Raw genomic sequence first — 19341 nt, 5'->3', positions numbered from 1 at the left:
GGAAATTAAGAAAGTCTTAGCTTGTCACTTTACAAAAGTTTGGTAAGACTAGCAAAAAAAGGGCCTTTCATTCATATAATATCTGAGTAATATAATAGCTTCATCTGTTATCTTTAAAAGTAGCTAAGACTACAAAACTCTTTAAATCTGGAAATGATAAGAGCCCAGTTACTTGTCAAAGAGGGTGTATTAAACGCCCTGAAGTTGCAAAAATTATTACATCATTAGAACCCATGAAAACACATCCTTAAACAGAGACTTGGGTGAGGACACAATGACCACAAATTAAATTAAAAAAAACAAGTTCAAGCAATATAAAGAGAAGCCTTTAGCTTGGTATTATTTGTATTAAATAAGTAGCTTTTAAAAAAATATCATCAAAGTCAACCTGTGTCTAAAAGACACTTACGGGTAGATGCCAGAAAAGTGAGTGTTTCATTAAGAAATTGTTTAATACTTGATAAATATGACAATATGCAATCTAAAATGGAGCTGTTAGGTAAAATCAAAAATAATTATTCTCCTGAACCATTATGCAGAATTAGCAGCTAAAAAGCTAGTATTTTAATGAGATAATATATTAATGAAAAATGTCTTTGCTGCTCCTGGCTGAAATTTTTTAAGTGAAGAAACCAACATTAAATTAACTGTTTTAATTTTAATTTCTTGGCTTTAGTCTTTCTCCTATTTTGATGAGGATTCCTACTGGTCATACAACCAAAATATATCCAGAGGTTTTGTTTTAATCACTATTTTTAGGAAAAAATCCCTATTCCAAATAACATTTTTTTTACATAATGGGCATGCAGTATGGCTTTTGTTAGTTCTTTGATTAAAATCAAGAATGAATCCATTGAAAAGCTAAGAATAGTCAAAATGGTGAATGACAATAAGGGACATGTAATCAATATTAAAATAAAAAGAAAATGGGGCATTTGTAACATAAAATTTCAAATGTGTTGCCAATAGACCAAATCACAGAATCACAAATCAGTCAAAATCACAATTTCAACAAACTGCAAAAGGTAATGGTGAATCATTTTATTTGTAATTTTGTCTAGGACACTAGTTATCATTATGGACTCATATGATGTTGCCTTATCCTTGGGTTTGCTTTACTAAGATATTAGAGCAGCAAAGACAACTTCCAAATCTCAGGGAAAACCAAATTTCTGCAAGCTATATAATGGCAAAATAAGAGACTCTCAACACACATGGTTGTTAAACAGTTTACCCAATATGCATGTCATTGATTTATTTCCCTGAAGGACCAGAGTATAGGAGTTAATCAAACACATCTTCAAAATCAAATAACACATCCATTTAACATGACAATGAGACATAGCAAATCATAGTCTGGTTGAAGATGCTGATAGTAGATAAGCTTTACTGATGAATTTTAATGTGTCAGTTCAATTACAATCATTTTACCATGGAAAAATGGTGAATTGTTGCTTAATGTTTCTTGAGGCTATAAGTGGCCTTTATCATAATGCCTCTTGTATCAACTAAAAGAATATTTTTATCATAAACAGGAGGTCTAATTAGTATTAAAGTACAAAGTATACCAAAATAAAAACCTCCTTAAATCCCTTGGCCCATCTTAGGCCAATTTGTGCCTCAAAACCATATTTTTAAAGATTTTTTTTTGTTTTGGTTTCAAAATTATTAAGTTTTGGGGTGGTATTTACATTTCTTTCAATGATACCACATTCAATGATGAAATTAATAAGTAAAACTAATTAGCTGAATCTGACTACTTTTCATCCATAAGAAAAACACACTAACAATCTGTCTATTTCCAAAGACATTTACACCTTCTTAAGCTGATTTTGCCACAAGTTCTCTGTTTATTTTTTCGCTTATTTTTACCTGTGTTTCTTTTTTTACTTTGACACCTGTTACTAACAAAACCTAGCTATGTCTACATAGAAGTCCTTCTTATTGAAAAATTAAATTCCTGATTTTTTAAATTCCTTAAAATATTTATGGTAGTGTAAGTTTCTATTTAACCAATCTAAATATTTAGATTTCCTTGTCATTGCCTTTGGTACTTCCAAGAGACACGGGATTTTAGAACAGAAATCAGACTAACAAAAATAACTCCATTAAACAAAAAATGAGCAAAAATAAAATCAAATAATCTACCAAGCATGAAACTACCACAAATGAGCATCAATAAATTAATGAAACCCAAAACGAACAGAAATTACAATGAATAACCAAGTCAAACTCAAAACGAGCAGAAATTAACATAAGTTGAGCTCAAAACCCCTATGCCTTCCCAAGGCCAGAAAATAATTTGCACTTTATTGAAAAAAATATAAATGTTTTTTACTTTTATAACTTTAATAAGTTGAATAATATTTAGATTCACTTTACTAGATACAAGTAAATGTATTATAAACGGATGCGTTGCATTCATTTGTTTTTTTTTCAGTTAAATGTAGATTATTTTCTGGCCCTTGTATAGCATATGGATTTCGAGCACAACGCATGTTAATATTTGCTCATTTTGAGTTTGACTCGGTTATTTATTATAATTTCTGTTGGTTTTGAGCTTCATTTATTTATCAGAGATTTTTTGTGGTAGTTTCACGCTTGGTAGATTATTTGATTTTATTTTTGCTCATTTTTTGTTTAATGGAGTCCTTTACTTTTCTTTGAAAAACTTATTTTGCGGAAATTTTTTTTTTAATTACTGTCTGTTCGTTTTATATTGACATAGTCTTTTCAGGGAAAAAGAAAATAATACTTTAAAGCTTTTCGCTTTTTTTAAGAATTTAAAGTTTGGCCTGCTATTTGTATGCTGGAGAAAAATTTTCAGCAGTAGTGTTAAATTTAGTTTCATACCTCCTCTAGTTGACCTGAAATGGAAAACTTGATACCATTTGCAAAAAAATCTGTATACTTCCTTTGATAGCTTGGATACACTTACACTATTTTGACTTGGTTAAATTTTAAGAGCAGAAGTAGCCCCAAAAGTTTGAACATGATACAATCAGTTGTTCTTGGGATACTGCTGATATGCCTTATTGGGAATTAGCATTAACACAGTGCATTTTGATTTAATCTTATGGAAACACTTTGTTTTTAAACTTAAACGCAATTGGGAGGGTGGGTGTGGGAGGGGGATTAGTTTCCCTCCAATCACTTTCCACTATTAAAAAGGGCATCAGCCCTTTCTATTTTCAATCAAAGTAGCCCTTTTTGAAGTTCCTATGACAACTCCTTTGATACAAAGTGCCCTGGTCTAAACAACAACAACAACAAAAAACTAATACATTATACCCATATCAATCTTTACTATAAAAATGTCAAGCCTTCTAATCACTTTTGACTATTAAAAAGGGCACTATGCCTTTTCGATTTCTAATTCAATGAGCCATTTTTGAGTTTCTACAATAACACTTTCTATAAACACCTTATATACCCCCAGGGCATAGATTTGAACCCTTACCCTAAGGGCTGTGAGGGTGGTTGTCATCCTCTAAGACCTAATTTCCAGAACTTTAAACTATGTCAAACAAAATGGCTATCTCAAAATTTTGATTGGATGTGTTTGGGGAAATGGTGGGCATGAGAGGGGTGTTAGTCACTCTCCAATCACTTTCAACTATTAAAAATGGCATTAGCCCATTTAATTCTCAATCAAATGAGCCCTTTTGAATTTTCTACGACAATGCTTTCAATAAAAACCTTATATGCTCCCAGGGCATAACTTACAACCCTTGCCCTAAGGGCTGGGGTGGGGGGTTGTCATTATCAAAGACCTAAGTTCCAGAACTTTCTGCAATGTTCAACAAAATGGCTATCTGAAAATTTTAATTGGATGTGTTTGGGGGAATGGTGGGCGTGAGAGGGGGTTAGTTACCCTCCAATCCCTTTCAACTATTAAAACACTAGCCATCTCAATTTCCAATTGAATGAGCCCTTTTTGAAGTTTTTACAACAACTATATTTATAAAAACCTTATATATCCCAGGGCATAACTTACAATCTTTGCCCTGGGGGCTCTGGGAGTTTTGTCATCCTTAAATACATAATTTCCAGAACTTTCAACTACACTGAACAAAATGCATATCTCAAAATTTTTATTGGATGTGTTTGCGGAAATGGTGGGCGTGAGAGGGGGCAACATTGCTTTCTATAAAAACCTTATATACCCCCAGTACATAACTTAAGACCCTTGCCCTGAGGGATGTGGGGGTGGAGGTGTTGTCATCCTTAAAGACCTAATGTCCAAAACTTTCAACTACGTTGAATAAAATGGCTATCTAAAAATTTTAATTGGATGTGTTTGGGGAAAAGGTGGGTGTGAGAGGGGGGTTAGTTGCCCTCAAATCACTTTCAAGACTATTAAAAAGGGTGCACTAGCCCTTTGAATTTCCAGTTGAATGAGCCCTTTTTCAAGTTTCTATGACAAAGATTTCAATAAAAACTTATATGCCCCCAGGAAATAACATACAACCCTTGCCCTGAAAACTGTGGAGGGAGCGTTCTAATCAAAGGTATAATTTCCTGAACTTTAAACTGCATGGCACAAAATGGCTATCTCAAAACTTTGATTGGATGTTTTTGGGGAAATCGTGGGCTTGGAAGGGGTGTTAATTGCCTTCCAATCACTTCCGACTATTAAAAAGGGCATTAGCCATTCCAATTTCCAATCAAATGAGCCATTTTTGAAGTTTCTATGACAACGCGTTCTATAAAAACCTTAAATGCCCCAAAGGGCATAACTTAAAACCCTTGCCCTGAGGGCTGTGGGGGTTGTCGTCATTAAAGGCCTAATTTTCAGACCTTTCTACTGCGTTTAAACATAGGGTTTTCTTAAAATGTTGATTGGATTTGTTTTAGGAATAGGTGTGTGTGTGAGGGCGGTTAGTTGCCCTCCATTCACTATCTACTATTGAAAATGAGACTAGCCCTTTGAATTACCAATCGAAGGAGCCCTTTTTGAAGTCTCTACAAAATGCTTTTTATAAAAACCTTATATGCCCCAAGGGCATAACTTACAACCCTTATCCTGGGGGCTGTGGTGGAGTTTCCTCCTCAAAAACATAATTTCTATATGGAAATCAACTATGCTGAACAAAATTACTATCTCAAAATTTTGATTGGATGTGTTTGGGTAAATGGTGGGTGTGAGAGGGGGGGGGTTAGTTGCCCTCAAATCACTTTTGACTATTAAAAAGGGCACTAGACCTTCTAATTTCCAATCAAATGAGCCCTTTGTCAAGTTTCTACAACAAAGATTTCAATAAAACTTATATGCCCCCAGGGCATAACTTATAATCCATGCCCTCAAAACTTTGGGGGGAGTGCCCTGCTCAAAGGTATAATTTCCTGAACTTTAAACTGCACAGAACAAAAAGGCCATCTCAAAATTTTGATTTGATGAGTTTGGGGAAATGGTGGGCATGGAAGGGGTGCTAACTGCCTTCCAATCACTTTCAACTATTAAAAAGGGCACTAGCCATTTCAATTTCCAATCAAATGAGCCCCTTTTGAAGTTTCTACGACAATACTTTCAATAAACACCTTATAGACCCTCAGGGCATAACTTACCTCCCATGCACAGTGGTCGGGGGGGTGGATGGGTTGTCAGAATCATCTATATGATGGCCAGAACATTGTACAACTTTGAACAAAGTTGTTATTTCAAAATTTTTATTGGTTACGCTTAGAGGAATAATGGGCGTGAGAGGGGGGTTAGTTACCCTCCAATCACTTTCAACTATTAAAACACTAGCCATCTCAATTTCCAATTGAACGAGCCCTTTTTGAAGTTTTTACAACAACTATATTTATAAAAACCTTATATATCCCAGGGCATAACTTACAATCTTTGCCCTGGGGGCTCTGGGGGTTTTGTCATCCTTAAATACATAATTTCCAGAACTTTCAACTACACTGAACAAAATGAATATCTCAAAATTTTTATTGGATGTGTTTGTGGGAATGGTGGGCGTGAGAGGGGGTTTAGTTGCCCGACAATCACTTTAGACTATTAAAACACTAGCACTCTCTATTTCCAATTGCATGAGCCCATTTTGAAGTTTTTACAACAACTATATTTATAAAAACCTTATATACCCCAGGGCATAACTTACAATCTTTGCCCTGGGGGCTCTGGGAGTTTTGTCATCCTTGGGGGCTTTTATAAGGAGTTTTCAACTACACTGAACAAAATGCATATCTCAAAATTTTTATTGGATGTGTTTGTGGAAATGGTGGGCAACAGAGGGGGTTTAGTTGCCCTTCAATCACTTTTGACTATTAAAAGGGCAATAGCCCTTTCAATTTCCAATTGAATAAGCGTTTTTCGAAGTTTCTACGACATCGCCTTCCTTAAAAACCTTATATACCCCCTGGATATATCTTGTAGCCTTTACCCTGAGGGATATGAGAGTGGAGTGGTTGTCTTCCTTAAACACCTAAGTTACAAAACTTTCAACTACGTTGAATTAAATGGCTATCTAATAATTTTGATTGGACGTGTTTGGGGAAAAGATGGGCGTAAGAGGGGGGTTAGTTGCCCTCAAATCACTTTCAAGACTATTAAAAAGGGTGCACTAGCCCTTTAAATTTCCAGTTGAATGAGCCCTTTTTCAAGTTTCTATGACAAAGATTTCAATAAAAACTTATATGCCCCCAGGATATAACTTACAACCCTTGCCCTGAAGACTGTTGAGGGAGTGTTCTAATCAAAGGTATAATTTACTGAGCTTTAAACTGCGTGGAACAAAATGGCTATCTAAAAAATTTGATTGGATTTTTTTGGGAAAATCGTGGGCGTGAAAGGGGTGTTAGTTGCCTTCTAATCACTTTCGATTATTAAAGGACATTAGCCATTTCAATTTCCAATAAGATGAGCCATTTTTGAAGTTTCTATGACAACGCGTTCTATAAAAACCTTAAATGCGCCAAGGGCATAACTTACAACCCTTGCCCTGAGGGCTGTGGGGGGTTATCGTCCTCAAAGACCTAATTTCCAGAACTTTCAACTATGTTGAACCAAATGGCTATCTTAAAATTTTGATTAGATATGTGTGGGGAAAAGCTGGGCTTGAGAAGGGGGGTTAGTTGCCCTCCAATCACTTTTGACTATTAAAAAGGGGTCTAGCCCTTTGAATTTCCAATCAAAGGAGGCTTTTTTGAAGTTTCTGCAACAATGCTTTTTATAAAAACCTCATATGCCCCAAGGGCATAACTTACAACCCTTGTCCTGAGGGCTGTGCGGGAGTGTCCTCCTCAAAAACATAATTTCTATATGGAAATCAACTACGCTGAACAAAATTACTATCTAAAAATTTTGGTTGGATGTGTTAGGGGAAAAGGTGGGTGTGAGAGGGGGGGTTAGTTGCCCTCAAATCACTTTTGACTATTAAAAAGGGCACTAGACCTTTGAATTTCCAATCAAATGAGCCCTTTGTCAAGTTTCTACAACAAAGATTTCAATAAAACTTATATGCCCCCAGGGCATAACTTATAAGCGTTGCCCTGAAGACTGTGGGGGGAGTGCCCTGCTCAAAGGTATAATTTCCTGAACTTTAAACTGCACAGAACAAAAAGGCTATGGTATCTCAAAATTTTGATTGGATGAGTTTGGGGAAATGGTGGGCATGGAAGGGGTGTTAGTTGCCTTCCAATCACTTTCGACTATTAAAAAGGGAACTAGCCATTTCAATTTCAAATAAAATGAGCCCTTTTTGAAGTTTCTATGACAATGTGTTCTATAAAACTTTATATACCCCCAGGGCATAACTTACAACCCGTGCCCTGAGGGCTGTGGGGGGTGTCATCCTCAAAGACCTAATTTCCAGAACTTTAAACTACGTTGGACACAATGGCTATTTTAAATTTTCATTGAACGCGTTTGGGGAAAAGGTGGGCATGAGAGGGGGGTTAGTTGCCCTCCAATCACTTTTGACTATTAAAAAGGGCACTTGTCCTTTGAATTTATAATCAAATGAGCCTTTTTTGAAGTTTTTACGACAACGCCTTATATAAGAGTCTTATATGCCCCCAGGACATAACTTAAAATAAGTGCCCTGAGGGCTGTGGGGGAGTGTTTTCCTCAAAAACATAATTTCTATCTGGAAATCAACTATGCTGAACAAAATGGCTATCTCAAAATGTTCATTGGATGTGTTTGGGAAAAAGGTGGGTGTGAGAGGGGGGGGGTTAGTTGCCCTTAAATCACTTTTGACTATTAAAAAGGGCACTCGACCTTTGAATTTCCAATCAAATAAGCCCTTTGTCAAGTTTCTACAACAATGATTTCAATAAAACTTATATGCCCCCAGGGCATAACTTATAATCCTTGCCCTCAAAACTTTGGGGGGAGTGCCCTGCTCAAAGGTATAATTTCCTGAACTTTAAACTGCACAGAACAAAAAGGCTATCTCAAAATTTTGATTGGATGAGTTTGGGGAAATGGTGGGCATGGAAGGGGGGCTAACTGTCTTCCAATTACTTTCGACTATTAAAAAGGGTAATAGTACTCTCGATTTCCAATCGAATGAGCCCTTTTTGAACCTTTGATAGAAACGTTTTCAATGAACAGCTTATTGACCTCCCGGGTATAACTTGCAATCTTTGCCCTGAGGACTGGGGGGGGGAGGGGTTGTCATCCTCATAGACCTGGGGGTCCGAGTTTTGTAGTACGTTTAACACAGTTGTTATTTGAAAATTTCGATTAGATATGTCTAAAGGAACGATGGGTGTGAGAGGGGGTTAGTTACCCTCTAATCATTTTCAACTAGTAAAACACTAGCCATCTCAATTTCCAATTGAATGAGCCCCTTTTGAAGTTTTTACAACATCTATATTTATAGAAACCTTATATACCCCAGGGCATAACTTACAATCTTTGCACTGGGGGCTCTGGGGGTTTGGTCATCCTTAAATACATAATTTCCAGAACTTTCAACTACACTGAACAAAATGCATATCTCAAAATTTTTATTGGATGTGTTTGTGGAAATGGTGGGCGTGAGAGGGGGTTTAGTTGCCCTTCAATCACTTTTGACTATTAAAACACTAGCCCTCTCTATTTCCAATTGCATGAGCCCATTTTGAAGTTTTTACAACAACTATATTTATAAAAACCTTATATACCCCAGGGCATAACTTACAATCTTTGCCCTGGGGGCTCTGGGAGTTTTGTCATCCTTAAATACATAATTTCCAGAACTTTCAACTACACTGAACAAAATGCATATCTCAAAATTTTTATTGGATGTGTTTGTGGAAATGGTGGGCAAGAGAGGGGGTTTAGTTGCCCTTCAATCACTTTTGACTGTTAAAAGGGCAATAGCCCTTTCAATTTCCAGTAGAATGAGCGCTTTTTTAAGTTTCTACAACATTGCTTTCTATAAAAACTTTATATATCCCCGGGGCATAGCTTACAAGCCATGCGCTGAGAGCTGTGAGGGTGGAATGGTTGTCATCCTTAAGGTCCTAATTTCCAAAACTTTCAACTACGTTGAATAAAATGACTATATAAAAATTTTAATTGGAGGTGTTTGGGGAAAAGGTGGGTGTGAGAGGGGGGTTAGTTGCCCTCAAATCACTTTCAAGACTATTAAAAAGGGTGCACTAGCCCTTTGAATTTCCAGTTGAATGAGCCCTTTTTCAAGTTTCTATGACAAAGATTTCAATAAAAACTTATATGCCCCCCAGGATATAACTTACAACCCTTGCCCTGAAGACTGTGGGGGGAGCGTTCTAATCAAAGGTATGATTTACTGAACTTTAAACTGCATGGCACAAAATGGCTATCTCAAAACTTTGATTGGATTTTTTTGGGGGAATGGTGGGCTTGGAAGGGGTGTTAATTGCCTTCCAATCACTTCCGACTATTAAAAAGGGCATTAGCCATTCCAATTTCCAATCAAATGAGCCATTTTTGAAGTTTCTATGACAACGCGTTCTATAAAAACCTTAAATGCGCCTAGGGCATAACTTACAACCCTTGCCCTGAGGGCTGTGGGGCGTTATCATCCTCAAATGCCAAATTTCTAGAACCTTCAACTATGTTGAACAAAATGGCTATCTTAAAATTTTGATTGGATATGTTTGGGGAAATGGTGGGCGTGAGAGAGGGGTTAGTTGCCCTCCAATCACTTTTGACTATTAAAAAGGGGACTAGCCCTTTGAATTTCCAATCAAAGGAGGCTTTTTTGAAGTTTCTGCAACAACGCTTTTTATAAAAACCTTATATGCCCTAAGGGCATAACTTACAACCCTTGTCCTGAGGGCTGTGGGGGAGTGTCCTCCTCAAAAACATAATTTCTATATGGAAATCAACTATGCTGACCAAAATTACTATCTAAAAATTTTGATTGGATGTGTTTGGGAAAAAGGTGGGTGTGAGAGGGGGGGGTTAGTTGCCCTCAAATCACTTTTGACTATTAAAAAGGGCACTAGACCTTTGAATTTCCAATCAAATGAGCCCTTTTTCAAGTTTCTACAACAAAGATTTCAATAAAACTTATATGCCCCCAGGGCATAACTTATAATCCTTGCCCTGAAAACTGTGGGGGGAGTGCCCTGCTCAAAGGTATAATTTCCTGATTTTTAAACTGCACAGAACAAAAAGGCCATCTCAAAATTTTGATTGGATGAGTTTGGGGAAATGGTGGACATGGAAGGGGTGTTAATTGCCTTCCAATCACTTTCAACTATTAAAAAGGGAACTAGCCATTTCAATTTCAAATCAAATGAGCCCTTTTTGAAGTTTCTATGACAATGTGTTCTATAAGACTTTATATACCCCCAGGGCATAACTTACAACCCGTGCCCTGAGGGCTGTGGGGGGGGGTGTCATCCTCAAAAACCTGATTTCCATAACTTTCAACTATGTTGGACAAAATGGCTATCTTATTTTGATTGAATGCGTTTGGGGAAAAGGTGGGCATGAGAGGGGGGTTAGTTGCCCTCCAATCACTTTTGACTATTAAAAAGGGCACTTGTCCTTTGAATTTATAATCAAACGAGCCTCTTTTGAAGTATCTACGACAACGCTTTCTATAAAAACCTTATATGCCCCCAGGGCATAACTTACAATCCTTGCCCTGAGGGCTGTGGGGGAGTGTTTTCCTCAAAAACATAATTTCTATCTGGAAATCAACTATACTGAACAAAATGGCTATCTCAAAATGTTGATTGGATGTGTTTGGGGAAATGGTGGGTGTGGAAAGGGTGTCAGTTGCCTTCCAGTCCCTTTTGACTATTAAAAAAGGCACAAGCTACTCCAATTTCCAATTGAATGAGCCCTTTTCAAAGTTTCTATGACAACTTCTTTGATACAAAGTGCCCTAGTCTAAAGGAAAAAAAATAAATAAAACAATGTGCCAACATTGTTCTTATATGCCCCCAGGGCATAACTTAAACCCTTGCCCTGAGGGTTGTGGGGGAGTGACCTCCTCAAAAACATATTTTCTATCACGAAATCATCTACACTGAACAAAATGGCTACCTCAAAATTTTGATTGGATGTGTTTTGAGAAATGGTGGGTGTGGAAGGAGTGTTAGTTGCATTCCAATCACTTTTTACTATTAAAAAGGGCACAAGCAACTCCAATTTCCAATTGAATGAGCCCTTTTCGAAGTTTCTACAACAACTTCTTTGATACACAGTGCCCTGGTTTAAAGGAAAAAATAATAGTAAATAATACATTGTGTAAACATTGTTCTTATATGCCCCCAGGGCATAACTTAAAACCCTTGACCTGAGGGTTGTGGGGGAGTGACTTCCTCAAAAACATATATTCTATCAGGAAACCAACTATGCTGAACAAAGTGGCTATCTCAAAATTTTGATTGGGTGTGTTCGGGGGAATGATGGGCGTGAGGGGAGGCTAGTTGTCCTCCAATCACTTTTGACTATTAAAAAGGGCACTAGCCACTCTAATTTCCAATTGAATGAGCCTGACAACTCGTTTGATACAAAGTGCCCTGGTCTAAGTCCAAGAAAAAAACAAACATTGTGCCAACATTGTTCTTTACTTAGGCAGCACTATTGTGCTGCATATGATAATGCTCATTTTGTTTGGATATTTTTCAAACTGGCTGTACTCGGCATTATCAACCAGCTGTTGAGGTGAAATAAACACACAAAATAATGACACAACCATAAAATGGTGATGTTGAAATTCATTGGTTTGTCTTAAGGAATGACATTAGTAAGTATTTTAGAGTGTTTTCTAAAATATTTTCAAACTACTAGCAGTTTTCAGAATTTTATAGTGTTTTCTTTTGAAGAGTGGGAATGCAGCACTATTACCAATTTTAGTGTTAAAAAAAAAAAAATTTCCAAAATCACAGTCAGCCAATCCTAACTAGCCTAATCTTAACTATCACCTTAATCCATTTGAGACCTTTAGTGCTTTCAAGTTGATGACTCCCAGTCAAACCTCCACTGCCTCTCCTTGTCAAGTTGGTACTTGAAAGACTAGATAGAGCAGTTGGGTCCTTCAGTTCATTCCAGTGGTTTATGACTCTTCTTGAGAGGTACATCTGATGGATTCTCAATCAGGAGCTTAACTTTGGCAGCTTCTTGGAATCCCCTCTTCTGTGATGATTACTGGTACTATGGCTGCCACTAGAGATGGTAGAGTTTTTCTTTTGAAGTTTGCAAGTCAGCATCATATTGCTATGCATATGTCTGTAGATGAAGGTAGGTAGCTTGAGGTCGTTCTCATATGAAGTTGATTTTAGTTTTTGCATGCACTCTGTTGCTTGCCTCTGAACATTTTCAGTGAGCACAATGTCCATATTTAGAACAGATACAAAATCTTAAATTAAGAATTTCTATTCATCTTGGAAAGTATTTGAGATAGGTGAATGAAACTCTCAGGAATGGATCTGGAGCCTTAATGATCTCCTGAGAAGAGATTTTGAAGTACCTACATCCACTTCTTCACTCTTGATAATCTTCTGTTATAAAGACAAAACCTTGAGAAATAGATCTACTGCTCAAATGAGAAACAAGAAAAGTGTTTTGAGCTTTTCCTTAATCCTAATTAATAAGACTGTAAACATTTGTAAATTTATATCTGAAATTTAGAGGGAAAACCTTGCAATGACTTAATACCTGATGTAAATAAGAAGAATTGCATTTTTAAAAACTAGAGCCAATGAAATTGAACACTGAAAATCAAGCATACCTGATATGTATGCAATATTAAAAGCTCTAGAAATTAAAAATGGGTAGAGATAGTAGCTTGATAACATATTCTCAGGATCTATTTTAGGCCCTGGCTTTGATCCTGAAAGTTTCATTTGCCCAACTCAACTACTTTCCAAGACAACAAGAAGCCCCTAAACTAGAACATCCCCAAACATACATTTTAATCAAGATTTTTGTCCAAGTACTAGGGATCTTTTTACTACTACTAACAACTCACTGCAGCACCAAGCTACCTATGGCCAACACAGCTATGCACACTCCTCCTCTATCCTAATCTATCTAAAGCCTCCCTCTTTATACCCTTTCAAAAAGTTCCCATTTCCCTGAATCTTTCTTTACAGCATCCTCCCATCCTAGTCCAAGATGGCCTGCTTTTTGTTCAACTGACAATGCTCATCTTTGGCAATCTGTCATGCTTCATCTGCTGAGTATTTCCTAGTCATCTCAATCTTTCTCTCATTATAGCCCAAGACAGCAGGATTGAACCACATTTTTTTGTACAGCTTACTTAGGTGGTGAATTGCCCAAATTGCAATATTATAATCTTGGTTTGTAGACTTATCTTTCTATTCTATCCTAGTCAAGTTTTTCAACTGTGAAAAAAAACCTGGGCCTCAGCTATTCTACTTTTAATGTCTTCACCATAACAACTGTCTTTACTAATAATAATACCTAGGACATCACTTCACCAGCATTTACTCCTAGTCTTAGCAATTTAAATCTTCTCATCATCAGTCTTCAATCCTATTCTTGCACCATGAACTCTCAAACCCTCTAAAAATTCATTTATTTTGAAATACTTTCAGCTAGGATACTCAAATCATCAGCATAACCTCCATCTAGGAGAGTATTACTCCACCAATCTCCTTGAGACATACAAAATCATAACAGATCACTTAGATAAATGAATCCCTGTGAACCTGATTCTACTGGATTTGGCTAAGACCTTCAACAAGGTGCCTCAGATTAAAATTTATGGCAACATGTACCCACAAGGACATTGTCAATTGGGTCATGGACTTTCTGACAAAGACTCAGCAGGCTTGCATCTTCTTAACCAATGCTGACAAGGTTTCCTCCAGAGCATGTGATATTGTCAGCAGAGTCCCCCAAGGCACTATTTTTGGTCCTACTATAATCCTCATATATATCAGCAATATGGTGAATGGAATAGAAAAGAACATCACTTTCTATCTGGATGAATCCAAGCTGGTTGGACTTGCTAATCAACAAAGCCTGTAATGTGGTCTTTTGAAAATCCAAATATGGGCAAAAGACTGGCTACTTGAGTTCAACATTTCTGATCCTAACTCAATGTCAAACTCAGTGCTTAAGACAAGTCCCAAAGAAAGAGATCTTGGATTACTAATAGAGGAACAACTAAAGTTCCATGGCCACTGGCAACTAGCAGTCTCAAGAGCAAATTCAAGCCTTGGTCTCTTCAAATGCACTATAACTAGCTACTCCTGAAAACTTTTTCCAAGGCTTTTTAGGACTATAGTCAGGCCTGTTTTGGATTTTGGGGCATGTCTCACCTCCCCTTCACACAAAAATCATCCTAGTCCAAATGAGGGAGTTCAGAGGTGTGACACAGAGTGCATAGCTGGCCTACATGATCTCTCTTACAACAAGAGACTAGAGTGCTTGCAGATGCCAACACTTGTTTTCAAATGCAAATGTGGTAACATGATGCTGGCCTACAAGTATCATAAATAACCAAATAATCCTCTCTTTACCAAACATTCAAGCTGGCAACATACGAGGCATGTTTTTTAAGTAAGTACTGTTTTGGAATTAAAAAAAGACGTGCAAAGATATCGCAATAATTTTATTTTTACATGAAAGCTTGTGCCTTAATCTACTTTTCTACATAATTTCCATGAATATTGAGGCACTTGTCATAACGTGGCACCGGTTTTTGAATACCCTCTTCATAAAATTCTGCCACCAGACTTGTTAACCACTGTATCACAACTGTTTTGACTTCGTTATCGTCTTGAAGACGCAATGCAACACAATGCAATACAAGACACTACAAGAATATTGAGGAAACCAGTTGCATATTGATGAAATTGTAAAGTGACTGTTTTCTCTCACATTTTCTTCCACTTTCTGCACCAAATCTTCATTAAAGAGACTCTTCATTGAAGACTGAAGGATGTCCACTTGGTTCTTCATCATGCACATTTGTGCGGCCATTTTTAAATGCTCTCACCCATTTCCTTACCATTCCATCACTCATAATGTTTTGTCCGTAAACTTGACAGATCTCACAACGAATATGGATTGATTTTACGCCTTTAGCACTAAGAAATTGAATAACAGCCCGTACTTCAGATTTGGCGGGAATCACGATTGTCTGAGGCATCTTAAACACTCAGTAAACAATGTATACAATGAAGAATCAGACTGTAATGGCGTCAGTGCGTAGACGATGTAGATAACCAACGCGCATGCACAGAATGCCAACCGTAGCGCTGCAGTGGCGGAATTGCAAAACGGTACTTACTTAAAAAACATGCCTTGTACAAGAGGTCACTCACATAAAACATCCTATTAATACATGAATACTGAAACATTTCTTCAACAAGTGCACTGTCAATGACTGCAATAATTTTCAAGCTGAAACAGTGATTCCACCCACAGCCATGTCCTTTAAGTCTAGACTTGACAAGGAAAGGAATCAAAAGTCATGGAAATATGAGTGGGACTGTTGATTCTATTTAATTACCTATTTGATACCATTTATCATAAGTGTCTTGCTGGAAGGCTGATGCTACTTGTCACACCAAACCATCTTGTATGCTCTATCTGAGGCTGCTGTTGTGTGGTTAAGTCAGCTTTGATCCACTAGAGAACATTTTCTCACAATCTATAAAACTGAGGACTAAAAGAATTTGATGACTCAAGTACTTCTCAACTATTAATCAAAGAGTGAAAATCTGGTTGATGTATCCTCTCAACCAAACCCTTGCATTATACTTGTTTTGATAGCTTCTACTGTAGCCTACTTTACCTCCAATCCTAAAGGTTGAAATAAGTGATACATGGCAAAAAAAGAGAATTTGGGTTATAAATTTGGATATTTAGTGGACAAAGTACAGTAGAAGTAGGGCTGCCATGTATGAAGGGAGGGGACCCCCCCCCATGTTTTGGTCACTTGGTAAAAAAAAGAAGTTGTTAAAATTGTAGTGGTTTGCACCATAATTTTTTAACACTGCTAAAATTCTTTGTTTGATTACAGACCATAAAAATACTGACATGTGATCTATAGAAATTTTGCACTTGGTTGGTAAATGCAGCAGTTTTACTGAAGTGATTTTACAGATGGTGCCATAATTTTCCATTTGGTTAAATAAACAGCATTAAAATAGTGACATGATATATACCAAAATCTGGATCTTGGTTGGTAAATGCAGCAATTTTACCAACTTGTACAGTGATTTTTACATATTGTGTTCAAAATAGACAATATGCAGTAAAATTCTACTTAAGCTACTTTTAACTATCTTGCAAAGGGGTTAAGTTAGGAAAATGAAACTTTCAGGGATGGGCCTACAGGCTAAAGTATGTCCCAGGAAGGTATTTTTAAGTACCTACCTACACTCCTTCTCTCTCTAGAGGGTCCTGACTTTTAACAATCTGTGAGTTATAAAAATGAAACCTTGCAAAGTAGATCTTCTGCTTAAATGAAGTACAACAAAATTGATTTCAGCTTCACAACATTGCCCAATCCCAATTTATAAGGTTTTAAAGATATGCAAGTACATGTCCTATATTTTAGAAATAAAACATTGATATGGCTTAAAATTATGCTCAAATAACTTAAATTGCATTTTCAGTGCTAAAGCCAGAGAAAAAAAAATGACAACTGAAAATGTTGTTTTGTCAAAATTTAGGTAGATTTTTACCAAATCATATTATTGACTTACAAATAAAGTGAATATACCACTCAATGCCTTTTTTATGCTCTTTCCAAATATAATAATCATTTTTGTTGGAAATGAATTTTACCCCCACCCCTACATACCAATTCAGGGTATATATTTGTACATTAGGGGGGTGGAGGTAAGGTTTAAAATTGCCTCCCATTTACATCAGAAATAAAATTTGCCCAAATCCACTAATAGGCAAAGATGCGACAGGAATTGTATTACACAAGGGTGAGGGTATAATTAATTTCTCACAAAAATTATGATTATATTTGGAAAGAGCATAAATAAGGTGCCAAGTGGTATATTCACTTTAGTTGTAAGTCAATAATATGATTTGGTAAAAATTTACCAAAATTTCAATGGGTATAGACCTGTCATGCAGGCAAATTTCAGGACCCTCAAGAGGGAGAAGAAGTGGAGGTAGGTATTTCAAAATACCTTCCCAGGACATGCTTTAGCCTGTAGACCCATCCCTGAAAGTTTCATTTTCCCAACCTAACCCCATTCCAAGATAGCCAAAAGTAGCTAAAGTAGAAATTTACCCATTATGCTAGTTTTTTACAAAAACAGTAGGTAAAGTCTCTTGCTCCTCCCCCCCCTAAACATTTTAGTTAGCAATGATCTGGAGTAGAAGTACCTCCGAAATATGTTAACTATAATTTCTCAGTATATTATGAAGTAAGAATTGTTTTCTTAACATTTTCCTTTTCACTTGCCTTAATTATAGGCTTCTAGGCCTACTTTTTGGTCAATATCTACCAAATCATGTTATTGAGTTAGGACTAAAGTGAATACACCATTTGATGCCTTTTTTGTAGGCTTATAAAAAATAAAATACGCTTTTCTATCGTAAATTAATTTCAGCCCCCCCCCCCTAGCAATGTCCATGTAGGGTTCGGGTAGGTCTCTCCGCTATAGGGGGAGGGGCGGTAATTCATTTCCAATAGAAATGCTTATTATATTCGTAATCAGCATAAAAAAGGCATTGAATGGTGTATTCACTTTATTCCTAACTCAATAATATGATTTGGTAGATATTGACCTACTATTTTTCTAGGATTTTGTACTAGCCTGTGAGTTAGCCTACCCTAACCCTAATTAGCTCAAACACCTGCAAGGTCCTTTTGTTTTGACTTTTTTTTTAATCTTGAATTTTTAAATATATTCATAGTCACATACCTAATTTATATCTCAAAATAGCCGAGGCTATCAATTAGGCCTAGCCCAGGCAGGGAGCTTACCCAGGCTAGCCTAGGTCTATAGTGACCAGACTATTTCAAAATTTAACTTAGATATGTCCTGTATTGAATGAACACTGAGAAAGCATCAATCTAAATTAGGCTATCTAAGGCAATGTTAAATTTCCAGAGAGCAAACTAAGGTAACATAAGCTATCTGTTAGGTCTGTAGGACAGCCTAGGCAGAATTCAAACTAAAAATTGAGAAAACAGAAACTTAATATAAACAGATTGAAACAAACCCAAGAAACTAATTAGGTCCCCAGTAATTAAACTGGAGTTTTTTAAATCTCAAACCAAGAATCAAAACATAACAATCATGGCGGATAGAAATTAAATTATATTGCCATCTATTTAACTGATCTAAAATTAATAGATGACGATTAGAAAAAAAAAACAACCATTTCTGACGTTTCCGAATTTAGTACCTGTTTTTACTAACAGGGGTGTCGTTGGGGGGGGGGGGGGCAGTCCCCCCCCCAATAATATGGCGAAAAAAATTATTATATTTCCCATACCCCTTGACTATCCGGAAATGGAACCTTCTTGCCCCCAAATAAAAATGCTGTAGTTTTGCGCCTTGTGCCTAACAGGATTAATGAGTATGAATATAGGAATACTTCAGTTCTGATCCAGATTTTACAACTCATTTCTCAAAGCAAGTCAAAAATAAGATAGCAAGTATTCTGTCGCAATGCTAACAGTACCATTGCTGAATTTAGTACCTGTTGTACTAAATTTCTAACGAGTATAGAAAAAGGGAATATTCCTATGATATTATGGATGTTACTACGCATATAAGACAATTCCCTCGTTGCGCGACCTAATTACGTAAACTAATGGTATTTAATTAAATGATAGTACCATTTACTATGACTTTATTATACCTTGAGAAACTAAGTGCAACAGAAATTTATGAAGTAAATATCAATCCATTTCTTTTTGCCATTTCTCTAATCCTTTTCTAAGT

At 36.6% G+C, this 19341-nt stretch overlaps 1 protein-coding gene across 2 annotated transcripts in view; it reads right to left on the bottom strand.

Moving 5' to 3' along the window:
- Positions 1-18680, bottom strand: part of LOC148946667 (uncharacterized) — a 61535-nt gene extending 42855 nt beyond the window's left edge. For both annotated transcript variants that reach the window (XM_089096322.1, XM_089096321.1), the window contains exon 1: positions 18614-18680. The gene's annotated coding sequence lies outside the window, so the exon portion shown is untranslated. The remainder of the gene's footprint in view (positions 1-18613) is intronic.
- Between the last annotated feature and the right edge of the window lie 661 nt (positions 18681-19341).

The sequence above is a fragment of the Artemia sp. Qi Xiang Cuo genome, chromosome 11 (genome assembly GCF_049724085.1).
Source record: "Artemia sp. Qi Xiang Cuo chromosome 11, ASM4972408v1, whole genome shotgun sequence".
NCBI classification, from domain to species: domain Eukaryota; kingdom Metazoa; phylum Arthropoda; class Branchiopoda; order Anostraca; family Artemiidae; genus Artemia; species Artemia sp. Qi Xiang Cuo.
Note: the sequence above shows the minus strand (reverse complement) of the source record. Positions and strands in the feature narration are given on the sequence as shown.